The sequence below is a fragment of the Caretta caretta genome, chromosome 9, assembly GCF_965140235.1.
Source record: "Caretta caretta isolate rCarCar2 chromosome 9, rCarCar1.hap1, whole genome shotgun sequence".
NCBI lineage: Eukaryota > Metazoa > Chordata > Testudines > Cheloniidae > Caretta > Caretta caretta.
This window is the reverse complement of record NC_134214.1, coordinates 49,701,476-49,715,711: the sequence shown is the minus strand read 5'-3', so window position 1 is coordinate 49,715,711 and position 14,236 is coordinate 49,701,476. Positions and strand designations below refer to the sequence as shown.

Here is a 14,236-nt window from a genome sequence, read left to right as displayed (position 1 = left end):
CTTTGAAAGCCCCTTTCAGGTAGTTGAAAGCAGCGCTCAAATCACACCTCATTCTTCTCTTCTGCAGACTAAATAATCCCAGTTCCCTCAGCCTCTCCTCATAAATCATGTGCTCCAGCCCCCTAATAATTTTTGTTGCCCTCCGCTGAACTCTCTCCAATTTTTCCACATCCTTCTTGTAGTGTGGGGCCCAAAACTGGACACAGTACTTCAGATGGGGCCTCTCCAATGCCGAATCATCACCAACACACAGCTATTTGTTAGGCAAGATGTTGCCACTGTTTAAATAGCATGCAAACATTTAGAAGAGTTTAGGACAGGAAGTGAAGAATTCTGGCTAAGATTTTCAAAATATGGGATCCTAAATCCATATTTGTCTTCAGCCTGCACTTCTTCAGAAAGCCAAAGGCATTCTGAACTGATGTAAAGGTCTACCTACCCTAATCACTCTGCATAATCAGGACCCTAAGATGTTGAAGAGCTCACCTGCCATAGAGAGCAACCAAAAATAACCCCTTACCTTTTTCAAGACACTGTGGGTTCCAGTAGAAAAGTATGAATTTGCTCATTTTTGAAAGACTTAGTGGTCCATGTGTTTCTGTTCATTTGATCCGTTTGGTGCTCTTCACAGAAATTGGTATTCTGGAGATCTGAAAAGAATGCCAATTTAATGTATATATCTCCAATAAAGCGCACACTGTTACATACATACTGCACTTTTCCTGTTTTCTGATGTCTCCATAAAAGTTCATCTCAAAGCCAATCAAAGTGGACAATTATTCTGCTCAGAACCACAGTTCTGCTTGGGCAAGGAGAGGTTGTCTGTTAACATCATGATACTGTAACAGCAACCGAGCTCAGGGACCCATTGCATTAGGTGCTGTACGAACTATTAGTAAAAGACAGGTGAAGGCACTTCCCCAAGGTCACACAGCAGTTCAGTGGCAAAGCCATGAACAGAACATTAGTCTCAAGACTCCTAGCCTATGCTGTTCACACTTTATTCATTTACATGGCTTTCGGTTTTTAATTTTGGACACTGCGATTTCATATGTGGCTGAAAAACTGTAGTGTAGTTCTGTGGTATTTGATTTTCCCAGGGTCTCGGAGACTATTCTAACCATGCCAGCACTTAAACCTAGACCATGCTAATTCCATCCATGCTACACGGTGATTGCCTTTTGTTTGTAGCATGAATGGGACAACAAAGTTATAGCTTCTTAGCGCTATATATGCTATGACAAGGCTCTCAATAGCAAAACAACCTCCACTCACACTAAGAGTACTGAATGTCACTGTAGGCCCATTTTGCAGGCAGAATAACCTAGTTTGACAGTAATTTAATTTGGCTGTGCCCAAACCAAGTTATAGCATGGCATGCGTGTGGAGGCGGCCAAACTGTGTAACAGACAATTGTTTAAAAAGCTATACACCATGATTCAGACTAGGTCTTCACCAGGGCTAATGCATTCATAGAATCATAGAATATCAGGGTTGGAAGGGACCTCAGGAGGTCATCTAGTTCAACCCCCTGCTCAAAGCAGGACCGATCCCCGACTAAATCATCCCAGCCAGGGCTTTGTCAAGCCTGAGCTTAAAAAAATATGTTTTAATATGGTAATAACATTTGTCCCTATCTGCACAAACTGAACCAAACCATGCTATAGCCTAGCCAGTCACAGCTACTCAATGCAAGACCTCATTCACTTCACAGTAAACGGATCTACATTCTAAAGTAAGGTCCCTACATTCTGCAGTTGCTGCTGCTGGGAGTTCTGAGGAAGATTCAGATACATATTTAATGGAGAATCTTAATGCATTAAATATAAAAAAAATTAATCTAGTCAGTGCAGCAACCTCTGTGATATACAGTTGGATATTACATTCATTTTATACTGTCCCCACAATTTCAGTTTTCAACATGCAGCTGTCATTTTTAGGTTTCAGAGTTAACAACCCATTAAATGAAAAGGGCAGTTGACGCCTGTTGTAAAGAATATTTCTGAAACATTTAAAGTGGAAATTCTAGAGCATAATTCTGCAGCAATGGCAGAATCATGGAATACACAGGGCCCTGATTAAAGGTGATCTACAAAGGAAGCAATTGTGTTTCCTTGTTTATTATGCATAAAGGAGACTAAGAGGCTATTTCCACACCCTTCCCCCACACTACCACAGACCATTTTTCCTCCCTTTTGTTTGTATTTTTACACTAGAAATTCAGCTCATGCTACCCTGACTTTCCTGGAGGACTCTAAAGGTAACAGAAAAACTAGCATTATCACATCACAAGTACCAAAAGTGCACATAACCTTATAAGTGTGACTGAGAAGGGAAGGGATTTTTAGTCAGACCGTTTAAAACGGTTTTTATTCTGTGATATGGAGGTGATCAGTCTAGCTCGGGTTCCCAAACTGGGGATTGCAACCCCCCAGGGGGTCACAAGGTTATTACCTGGGAGTCACAAAGTGTCAATCCTGCCAGGAGTGGGGCTGGGAGCCTGAGTCCCTGTTAAACTAAAAACAGGGGGTTTTAATTTTAAAGGGGGGCTGCATTCAGAAGCTTGCTATATGAAAGGTGTCGCCAATACAAAAACTTTGAGAACCACAGGACTAGATAATTGGAAAATGGTCTTAAAATACAGGTATTTATATGTTTTTAATTCAAAACCCTGACCAACAGTTCAGGAAATTCTCTGTGACGGTTTCAGTCCCTGTACTTATTCAATTAAGGGCTGAGAAAGTGCACACGTCAGTTCTCACATGTTTTTGCAGGTTACTTTTAAACTTGGTAGCTTTATAGTTTAAATGGGCCTTCAACAGCAGGCCATCAGCATTACACAAAGAAGCCAAGAAAAACTCTCAGATTAAGCCCCTGAACTCTAAGAAGAAGTCACAATCCAAGTGCTAAATCCGGACCTCAGACACCCAAACAAAACTCACAAATTTCAACTAGAGCTGTGCCTGCATATCCGAGAGCAGAATTCTGCCATAAAGATATATGGAAATGAGTACCACATTACGGTACTGAGCTCATAAATCAGACCGCTAATAAATGGGAAGGGTGGTGAAGTGGACTGGAAAACAAAAAACGTAACCCACCACCACCACACCACCACTACACAGCAACAAAGCATTTTCTAAACATTAATGAATTAAGCCTCTTTAGGTCATTTATCTCCATTTTACAGATGGAAAAAACTGAGAAATAGAGATTAAAATGGTTTCAAGATCCCAGGAAGTTCGTGGAAGTGACTGAATAAAATCCAGACCTCCCAACGCACAGTCTTATGCTTAAAACAAGACCACCCATCTGCCATAAACTGGACGCATCAATTTGTAACAGATGAGGGTGACCCATTGTACCCAGAACCACCTTCTAATTATAAATACATGAGACTCAAAAGAGGAAACCCAGCTGTAAAACGCTTCTGAGTGAGCCAGAGCTTGATTAATTTTTTTTGCCCAGATGTAAAGGACACAAAATAAATATCAATGCAATCTGTCATAAAATATCGTTTCTCTCAGTTCCTCCAAACTAGGCACTAGGGTACTGCCACTGGACCTTAATCAGGATGTCCACCTTTTTGTCAGCATAAATAAATATAAAGTGAGCACAGTACACTTCATATTCTGTGTTGTAATTGAAATGAATATATTTGAAAATGTAGAAAACATCAAAAATATTTAAATTAGGGCTGTCAAGCAATTAAATAAATGGTATTCTATTATTGTTTAACGGCACGATTAATTGCGATCAATTTTTTTAAACATTTTTGGACACTTTCTACATTTTCAAATATATTCATTTCAATTACAACACAGAACACAAAGTGTTCAGTGCTCACTTTATTTTGATTACAAATATTTTCATTGTAAAAAACAAAAGAAATAGTATTTTTCAACTCACCTAATACAAGTATTGAAGTTCAATCTCTATCATAAAAGTTGAACTTACAAACATAGAATTATGTTCAAAAAATCCTGCATTCAAAAATAAAATATAAAACTTTAGCACCTACAAGTCCAACCAGTCCTACGTCTTGTTCAGCCAATCACTCAGACAAAAAAGTTTGTTTACATTTGCAGAAGATAATGCTGCCTGCTTCTTGTTTACGTCACCCAAAAGTGAGAACAGGCGTTTGCATGGCACTGTTGTAGCTAGGGTCACAAGATATTTACATGCCAGATTCATATGTCCCTTCATGCTTCAGCTATCATTCCAGGGGACATGTGTCCATGCTGATGATGGGTTCTGCTTGATAACCATCTAAAACAGTGTAGACCAACATGTTCATTTTCATCATCATGATTCAGATGCCACCAGCAGAAGGTTGATTTTCTTTTTTGGTGGTTTGGGTTTCATAGTTTCCACATCAGAGTGTTGTTCTTTTAAGACTTCTGAAAGCATGCTCCATACCTCATCCCTCTCAGCTTTTGGAAGGCACTTCAGATTCTTAAATCTTGGGTTGAGTACTGCAGCTTTCTTTAGAAATTTCACACTGGCACCTTATTTGCATTTTATCAAATTTGCAGTGAAAGTGTTCTTAAAATGAACAACATGTGCTGGGTCATCATCTGAGATGGCTAGAACATGAAACGCACTGTGGGATGGAAGAATCCTATGCACTGCTACAGAATAGGGACCGAGCAGCTAGGCAGCAGTTCTGCAGAAAAGTATCTACGGCTTATAGTGGACAAGAAGCTGGATGAGACTCAACAGTGTGCCCTTGTTGCCAAGAAGGCTAATGGCATTTTGGGCTGTATAAGTAGGAGCACTGCCAGCAGATCGAGGCACGTCATCATTCCGCTATATTCGGCATTGGTGAGGCCTCATCTGGCGTACTGTGTCCAGTTTTGGGCACCACACTACAAGAAGGATGTGGAAAAATTGGAAAGAGTCCAGCGGAGGGCAAAAAAAAAAAAAAAAGGATTAGCGGGCTGGAGCACATGATTTATGAGGAGAGGTTGAGGGAACTGGGATTATTTAGTCTGCAGAAGAGAAGAATGAGGGGGGATTTGATAGCTGCTTTCAACTACCTGAAAGGGGGTTCCAAAGAGGACAGATCTAGACTGTTCTCAGTGGTAGCAGATGACAGAACGAGGAGTAATGATCTCAAGTTGCAGTGGAGGAGGTGTAGGTTGGATATTAGGAAAAACTTTTTCACTAGGAGGGTGGTGAAACACTGGAATGGGTTACCTAGGGATGTGGTGGAATCTCCTTCCTTAGAGGTCTTTAAGGTCAGGCTTGACAAAGCCCTGGCTGGGATGGTTTAGTTGGGGATTGGTCCTGCTTTGAGCAGGGGGTTGGACTAGATGACCTCCTGAGGTCCCTTCCAACCCCGAGATTCTATGAAATATATGGCAGAACGCGGGTAAAACAGAACAGAAGGCATACAGTTCTCCCCCAAGGAGTTCAGTCACAAATTTAATTAACACATCATTTTTTTAAACAAGCATCATCCGCATGGAAGCATATCCTCTGGAACAATGGCTGAAGCATGAAGAGGCATATGAATCTTTAGCAGATCTGGCACATAAATATCTTGTGACGCCAGCTACAACAGTGCCACGCAAATGCCTGTTCTCACTTTCAGGTGACATTGTAATTAAGAAGTGGGCAGCATTATCTCCCGTAAATATAAACAAACTTATTTCTCTTAGTTATAGGCTGAACAAGAAGTAGGACTGAGTGGACTTGTAAGCTCTAAAGTTTTACATTGTTTTGTTTTTGACTGCAGTTATGTAACAAACTATTTCTTATATTTATCATTTTACAGTGCAAATATTTGTAATTAAAATAATATGAGCACTGTACATTTTGTATTCTGTGTTGTAATTTAAATAGATATATTTGAAAATATAGAAAAACATCCAAAATATTTAATAAATTTCAGTTGATATTCTAATGTTTAACAGTGCAATTAATTTTTGAGTTAATCGTGTGAACTAACTACCATTAATCAATAGACCTAGTACAAATAAATGTTCCAAGAGTTGACAAGGAAATTTTAGTTTATGAATTATTAATTAAAAGATGGGCTCCTTGACAAATTTAGCATACTGCATCAGGATTTTCTTTGTCCCAAATATATTAAAACAGAGACACTTCAAAGTTTCCATATAATTAGAACTAGTTGAAATCTCACAGGTAAGTTTCAATTACACTAAGTTATTAATGACAGTTCTATTGGTCATAATGAGCAGTGGTATGATCAAGACTGAATACAGATGTCAAAAGTTTCCACTGGTAGATGAACTGGCGCAACTGTGATGTCTCATTAAAGATTCCATGGCTGCATGCTAGTTTAGGCAACAATACTATCATCATGGTACTGCTGCCTCAGTTCCACAGCATATTAAAGCAGCACTGCTGGGAGAATTGATTCTGGGGCACAGGGAGATACCTTAAACCAGAGACACACTGTGACTCAGAGACGGGGCTCTCCCTGCCCCAACTTCACACAGCACCAGTCTCACTAACATAGATCACTAAACCAATTGAAAAGTAAGGACCAGACTCACTTTGGTTGCCTTGACCGGCTCCAGTAATTTAAAACAGCCGGAAGCCAGCTACATTGTCCAGTGCACTCTCCCTGTTTTGTGCCACCAGTGGCTTTCCCATTAAAAGTTAAATAATTTAAGACTGGTATTTTATATCTCCAAATCATTAGAAACATTGCATGACAGCATTCTCTTTGGTTTTTTGTTTAGGAGTCATGTATGAAATTTTCATAATTTAAAATAATGAAGGAAATTCCCAGCCAAAAACAACTACATGAAGATGTAGTTAAGGTTGACAGTACATATCAGTAACTTAAATTAAAGAACATTACAGGGATGCTGTAATTATCCTAAAACGAGTTAAGATTAGACATAAAAGAAACCCAAACATGTTAATGTAAGAAATGAACATTTAAGGCACCCAAAAACTTTAAAATTCCACTGTAGTAATGCAATGAAAGGGGGAAAAATGAAACAAATCAAGTGTCTCTAAAAATCAGTTTAATCTAATCTGGGACCACAAACACTAACCTGTGTTAATTAGGATAGGAGAAAAGGGGGCCTATAATCTCCTTTTTAAAATATTTGTATATATCCTCATATTACCAAGAGCTTTGAAGTTTCAGGACTTTGAATTATTTGGCTTAATTTCTGAACTGAGACACTCTGGATAAAGGTCTATTGGGTCCCCAGGAGAATACATTCTCTCTTTGACAACATATGAAATTCAAAACTTATGTCTATTATATACAGTAACTAATATAGGATGCAACTAAGGCCTTGTCTACACTGCCACTTTACAGCACTGCAACTTTTTCACTCAGGGGTGTGAAAAAACACCCCGAGTGCTGCAAGTTTTAGCTCTGTAAAGTAGCAGTGTAAACAGTGCACTCACTGGTAGCTATTCCCATGGAGGTGGGTTTTTTGGTGCCATGACTACACAGCTACATTAAAGCATTTTAATGTTGCTAGTGAAGCCGTGCCCTTAGTAGCCTATGATTGTCCCTTCCAGAACTACTGACAAACTTCAGCACAACACTGAATTAGAAAGCTACCCAGCGTTTCTTCCAACTGCCTGCCAGCTTCCTTTTTCTCAGCACAGGGGCCCTCCCTGGCATTTGGGGAGAAATGCAGAGGGTGTAGGTGGGTGAAGGATTGATGGGTGGCTGGAAAAACAGGTGGGGCTAGAAATAAAAGGCAGCGTTGGAGCATATGGCTCTGAAGTGCTAGGAACAATGCAGCCACTGTAACAATCTCAAAAAGAAAAGGAGGACTTGTGGCACCTTAGAGACTAACCAATTTATTTGAGCATGAGCTTTCGTGAGCTACAGCTCACTTCACAGCGGCTACAGCCTCCTTTCCACTGCCCCTCCCAGTCTCCCACCTCTCTCTCTCCTGGCATTGCCCCCAGTGGTCCCGATGACACCCGTACACACCCCTCACCAATCCATTCTCCCACTCGCTGCCCTGGCCCCCCGAGTCCACATGGCCCCCCAACAGCCTGCCCGCCCGGCTTCTCCCCGCCCGCACATGCCCACCCGCTCGGCTCCGCCTCCTCTCCCCGCGCCCCCCCACGCCCGCTCGGCTCCGCCTCCTCTCCCCGCGCCCGCTCCCGGCGTTAAAAGAGGCGCCCCACATTACCTAGCCGAGGGCTACGCGCACTCACCGGGAGCGCCCAGCCACCGCCTCAGACTGCCACTGCAGCCCCGCCGCTACCACCTGCTACGTTACCTGCTGCGTCAACAAACGCGTCATTTCCTCCATGCAAAGCAAGGCACTGCCCCCAGCCAACGCCATCCGACGCTGGTGACGTCACTGCCGGCTCCAAGATAACTGGGGAAGCAGCTGAGCCACACGCGTGCGCACTAGGGGTTCGGGAATCAGGAGGCGAGCGCCGCGGGCGGGCGGGCTAGGAGCTGTACCGGTCTGTTGGTCTCCCGCTCGCTTCCCTCTCGTGCGCAGCTCCCCCTCCAATCCCAGCCCTGCACTGGCCATGGACCCGCTCCTGGCGCGCGCCGCGCTCCCCCAAAGGGCCAGGCCGGCGGGTCGGCTACTTATAACGCTGAGGGGGGGGGGAGCGCTCTTCCCCCACAGGGTACCCCGCCCTGCCCCTGCCAGAGGGGGCACGTCGGCCTGGGGGGCAGCCTGGCTCCACGTGGCTCCCGGAAGTAGCTGGCATATCCAGCTCCTAGGCACAGGGGTGGCCGCAGGGGTTCCATTCACTGACCCGTACCCCAGCTCCCTCCCATGGCTCTGCAGCTCCCTTTGGCCGGGAACGGTGGCCAATAGGCGTTGCAGTGGCGGTGCCTGTAGGCAGCACACAGAGGTGCCTGGATCCTCCGCCTAGGAGCCGGACATGCTGGCTGCTTCCAGGAGCTGTGCGAAGCCAGGACAGACAGGGAGCCTTCCTTAGCCCCACTGCACTGCCAACTGGGAGCCGCCTGAGGTAAGTGCTGCCAAGGCAGAGCCTGAACCCCATCCCACACCCTACCCTCCTGCCCCAGTCAGAACCCCTTCCTGCAACCAAACTCCCTCCTGGAGCCCACACCCCAACCTCCTGCCACAACTCTGACCCACCTCCTGCACCCCAAACCCTTTATCCCCCAGCCACACCCCCTCCTGCACCACACCCCTAGCCCGAAGCCCTCTGCCGCGCTCCAACCTCTCAGCCCCAGCCCGGATCCCCCTTCTGAACCCCAAACCCCTCATTCCCAGCCCCACTCCAGCATCTGCTCCCCTAGCCAGAGCCCTCACTCCTGCCCACACCCCAACCGTTTGCCCCAGCCTGGTGAAAGCGAGTGAGGGTCGGGGATGGAGTCGGCTGAGACTGGGCAAGGGTGTTCAGTTTTGTGAGATTAGAAAGCTCGCAACTCTAGGAGAACAGACAATCGCCATCCTCTTCCGAACAGCCCTTAATGGACTTGAAGATTTGGTGTGTCCCACTCAGCCGTCTAAACATGCCCATTTCTTTCCCCCTTTCCTTACAGGTCAGGTTTTCTAAACCTTTTATCATGTTTGTTGCTCTCCTCTGGACTCTGCAATTTGTCTACATCAGTGTTCCCCAAACTGTGGGGTGTTCGTCCCAGGGGGTGTGGAGGAATGTTTGGGGAGGTGGAGAGGGAGCTTCACTGAGCCCATCTTTGGCCCCAGCCCCACTCTGCTCCTAGCCCAGCCATGGCTCCACCCTGCCTCCTGCTCTGCCCAGGGCCACACTTAAGAGCAGGCGACAGCCTGGGGTGTTTGGCTTGCTGGTGGGGGGAGGGCACACTAAGCTCTCAGTGCTGTTTTTGTTGTTAGCAACAAAAGGGAAAATAGAATGTTTAAAGTAAAATGTCTCGGGGTATTTCCTATGTGGATTCATTTTTCACTAACCTTCTAGAATGTTCTGGACCTTTGTAGAACCTTTTATGGCCTACTACAAATGGGTGGAGGTCAAGTCCAGGCTCAAGCTGAATAAATGTATAGACGTAGAAAACCAGCGCAGCATTCATGTAGAAACTCGGCATTGGAGGAATGTGCTCAAGCATCTGATCTCAATTACCCTCTTCCTTGCAAAGAATAATTTGCCTTTCTGAGGCTCGTCAGATAAGTTGTTCACTGAACATAGTGGTAATTTCCTCTGTTTGGTAGAGCTCCTTGGAAAATACGTTGATGTCATGCATGAGCATCTATGTTGAGTAGTTTGTAAAGAAGCTGTGGACCATAACTGCAGTGAAATAATTCAAAACAAATTTATTGACCTTATGACAAGGAAGGTGCTTGATAACCTATTGATGCGGCTTCGCCAAAGTGAAGTACTATGCCATAATAATGGATTGCACTCCCAACATTAGTCACAGTGAAAAGATGACATTCACAGTAAGATTTGCCTTGCATAATGACAGGTTTCAGAGTAACAGTCGTGTTAGTCTGTATTCGCAAAAAGAAAAGGAGTACTTGTGGCACCTTAGAGACTAACCAATTTATTTGAGCAATGAAGTGAGCTGTAGCTCACGAAAGCTCATGCTCAAATAAATTGGTTAGTCTCTAAGGTGCCACAAGTACTCCTTTTCTTTTTACAGTAAGATTTGTTGATGACGAGGATGGCTGTATCCCCGTAAAGGAACACTTTATCTGTTTCTGGTTTGTGGACAACTCTACTGGAAAAGGCCTAACAGAACTGTTTATGAACATTTTGAATGAGAATAAAATAAAGCTTCAGGACTGCTGCAGCCAAGGCTCTGACAACTGCGTGAACATGAAAGGAAGAAACAGTGGCATCCAGGCAAGGATCTTTATGCTGAATCCAAGAGCTTGCTTTGTGGCTGCCATCTCCTCAACCTGGTTGAGTCAGATGCAGCGTCATCTTCTTTAGAGTATATCAACACTAGAAACATAACTCAACTTACATTAGGTTGACTTGCACCATCGGAGTAATTACTGTGGTGCCTGAATGTCCACACTACCCTCCTTGGATCGGTGGTGCACATCCTTCCTCACCAAGTGCGCTTCCACCATCCTAAGAGGGGCAGTGGGAGGAGCTGAGAGCCTGATCTCTCCACTCCGCTGGCGACTCCCTGGTGGGAGCCCAACTACCCCACAGGCTCCCAGCAAGCTGATCTCCCCGTTCCCCATCGGGAGCTGGGGGGTGTGTATATGCGGGGGAGAGCCGCTTGGGGCTTCTCACCTTGGCAGGAAGCAGGGGATAGCTGGGCTCTAGCTACCCAGCTTTCTTGTCAATTTCATGGCTCCTGCCATGAAATTGACAAAACAGCTAACAGCCCTGTGATGCACCCCATAATGCTTTATGGGAATATGCTCATGAATGTATATATGACATACATGGCAAATGTAGCATAAAACATATTCCAGTTAACACATCTCTATAAAGGTTATGATCTACTGAATATATTCATCCTATCTGTATGCATGTATCATTTTTGTATTTGAAGTTATGAATATTGGCTGTGTACTTGTTTGATTTTTAAATAGCCTTTGTAAGGCATTTGGTCAGCTTCTTTAGAAAGGAATGTGCAAGTTAAGTGCCCAGTCAAGAAACACTTAAGCTGACAATAGACCTTAATAGACACCAATCTACATCTGAGCTTTCCTGGCTATGTGGCTTGGCCTGTACAGTTTTGGAGTCGCATGTCCATGCATGACTCAAACTCCATTTTGTACCTGTAATTCTGCACAGCTGGAGGAAGGGGTTTAGACCCACAAGGAGAAACTATATAAAGCCTTGGGAGACCCCTCCATTTTGTCTTCAGCTGGCTCAAGAGAGAGCCTCTCTGCCACCAAGGATACCTGAGAGAAACTGGAACAAAGGACAGTAACTACTAGGGGGTGTGAGTGGTTGCTGGACCCAGACTAGAAGGAGACTAGTTTGTAAAAGGAAGCTTACTGGAACACCTCTGAGGGTGAGGTTTTATCTGTATTCAATTTTCTTACTGTATTAGGCATAGACTTGCATGTTTTATTTTATTTTGCTTGGTAATTCACTTTGTTCTGTCTGTTACTACTTGGAACTACTTAAATCCTACGTTCTGTATTTAATAAAATCACTTTTTACTTATTATTTAACCCAGAGTATATATTAATACCTGGTGGGGGTGGGCAAACAGCTGTGCATCTCTCTATCAGTGTTATAGAGGGCAAACAATTTATGTGTTTACCCTGTATAAGCTTTATACTTATAAAGCGGGTGAAGTGGATTTATTTGGGGTTTGGACCCTATTGGGAGTTGGGCATCTGAGTGACAGAACACTTCTTAAGCTGCTTTCAGTTAAGCTCGCAGTTTGTGGGACGTGGTTTAGATGTGGGTCTGTGTTTGTGGCCGGTAAGCATGTCTGGCACCACCTGGCAGGGTTCTGGAGTCCCAAGCTGATAGGGAAAGCAAGGGCAGAAGTAGTCTTGGCACATCAGTTGGCAGCCCCAGAGGGGTTTCTGTGATCCAACCCGTCACAAGCCCATGTAAAAACGCAGTGTTTACACAGACACTCGTCTCACCCTAATTACACCGACATGAGGCTTGTACTTCTCATGGAGTTATTATGTCAGTGTAGTAGGGCACTTACATTGGCAGAAGCAAAGCTGAAGTGTAGACACTGACCTAATTAGGTTGATGAAAGCTGCCTTAGGTTGACCTAACTGTGTAGTGTAGACCAGCCCTTAGATTCAGTATCTCTTTTTGGAGTACTGCAAAGGGTATAAGTTGATGCTGAAAACAGGACAATCACATGGAAGATTGTCAAGGTTCCTCCCCCACTCTGAACTCTAGGGTACAGATGTGGGGACCTGCATGAAAAAACCCCCTAAGCTTATCTTTACCAGCTTAGGTCAAAACTTCCCCAAGGTACAAAATATTACACCCGTTATCCTTGGAATGGCCGCTACCACCACCAAACTAATACTGGTTACTGGGGAAGAGCTGTTTGGACGCGTCTTTCCCCCCAAAATACTTCCCAAAACCTTGCACCCCACTTCCTGGACAAGGTTTGGTAAAAAGCCTCACCAATTTGCCTAGGTGACTACAGACCCAGACCCTTGGATCTTAAGAACAATGAACAATCCTCCCAACACTTGCACCCCCCCTTTCCTGGGAAATGTTGGATAAAAAGCCTCACCAATTTGCATAGGTGACCACAGACCCAAACCCTTGGATCTGAGAACAATGAAAAAGCATTCAGTTTTTACAAGAAGACTTTTAATAAAAAATAGAAGTAAATAGAAATAAAGAAATCCCCCCTGTAAAATCAGGATGGTAGATATCTTACAGGGTAATTAGATTCAAAAACATAGAGAACCCCTCTAGGCAAAACCTTAAGTTACAAAAAAGATGCACAGACAGAAATAGTTATTCTATTCAGCACAATGCTTTTCTCAGCCATTTAAAGGAATCATAATCTAACACATACCTAGCTAGATTACTTACTAAAAGTTCTAAGACTCCATTCCTGTTCTGTCTCTGGCAAGAGCAGCATACAGACAGACACAGACCCTCTGTTTCTCTCCCTCCTCCCAGCTTTTGAAAGTATCTTGTCTCCTCATTGGTCATTTTGGTCAGGTGCCAGCGAGGTTACCTTTAGCTTCTTAACCCTTTACAGGTGAGAGGAGCTTTCCCCTGGCCAGGAGGGATTTCAAAGGGGTTTACCCTTCCCTTTATATTTATGACAAAGATCTTCACTGACAATCTTTCAAATCTGACCATGAAGCCGCTAAGTGAAACTCACTGGTAGAGCTGCATTGACAGCCGTAAGGCCACGGGCGTACCAAATGACTAAGGTTTATGATGCCTTCTTGGAACTGGCACAGTCGAGTAAAGCTGAAGCCGAATCTTATACAAGACGCAAAGCCTGGTAAACCAGATCCTGGACTTCAAATTTCTGGTCTCAATTGTAGTTTGGCACAATATTCTGTTCCAAGTAATGTAAGGAAGGCATTACAAAATCAGTTGATGGACAGCGTGGCTGCCACAACTTTGATGAGAAGCTGCCTTGATTTCATTGTGGTCTACAGAGAGAACAGATTTGAATATGCCATCATTGCTGCCAAAGAAATAGTGGAAAATTTAGGAGTCGAATACGAGTTTCCTTGTAGACAGGCTCATTGGAAGAAGACAGTTTGATTATGAGGATAGAAATGAGGTGATAGGGAAGCTCAGAAGAAAAATTCAAGAGGGAGGGTTTTTGCTCACTCGTTGACACTACTCGAGTCCACCTGTAGTCCATTTTTCCCCAGAGGTGGCTCCTCCT

At 44.1% G+C, this 14,236-nt stretch overlaps 1 protein-coding gene and 1 long non-coding RNA gene across 7 annotated transcripts in view; one reads left to right on the top strand and one right to left on the bottom strand.

The window, feature by feature from the left end:
• Positions 1 to 8,310, bottom strand: part of MAP3K13 (mitogen-activated protein kinase kinase kinase 13) — a 147,281-nt gene extending 138,971 nt beyond the window's left edge. For 3 of the 6 annotated variants that reach the window (XM_075132281.1, XM_048863736.2, XM_075132279.1), the window contains exons 1-2: positions 8,145 to 8,247; positions 521 to 650 (exon numbers count right to left, since the gene is read on the bottom strand). The gene's annotated coding sequence lies outside the window, so the exon portion shown is untranslated. Of the gene's footprint in view, positions 1 to 520; positions 651 to 8,144 lie in introns of all 6 variants that reach the window. The other 3 variants (XM_048863738.2, XM_048863735.2, XM_048863740.2) reach the window with 3 other exon arrangements.
• On the top strand, positions 8,167 to 12,065 carry LOC125642414 (uncharacterized). The gene is made up of 2 exons (XR_007358391.2): positions 8,167 to 8,949; positions 9,491 to 12,065. It is a non-coding gene; the product is annotated as an uncharacterized LOC125642414 (long non-coding RNA).
• Positions 12,066 to 14,236: the final 2,171 nt, after the last annotated feature.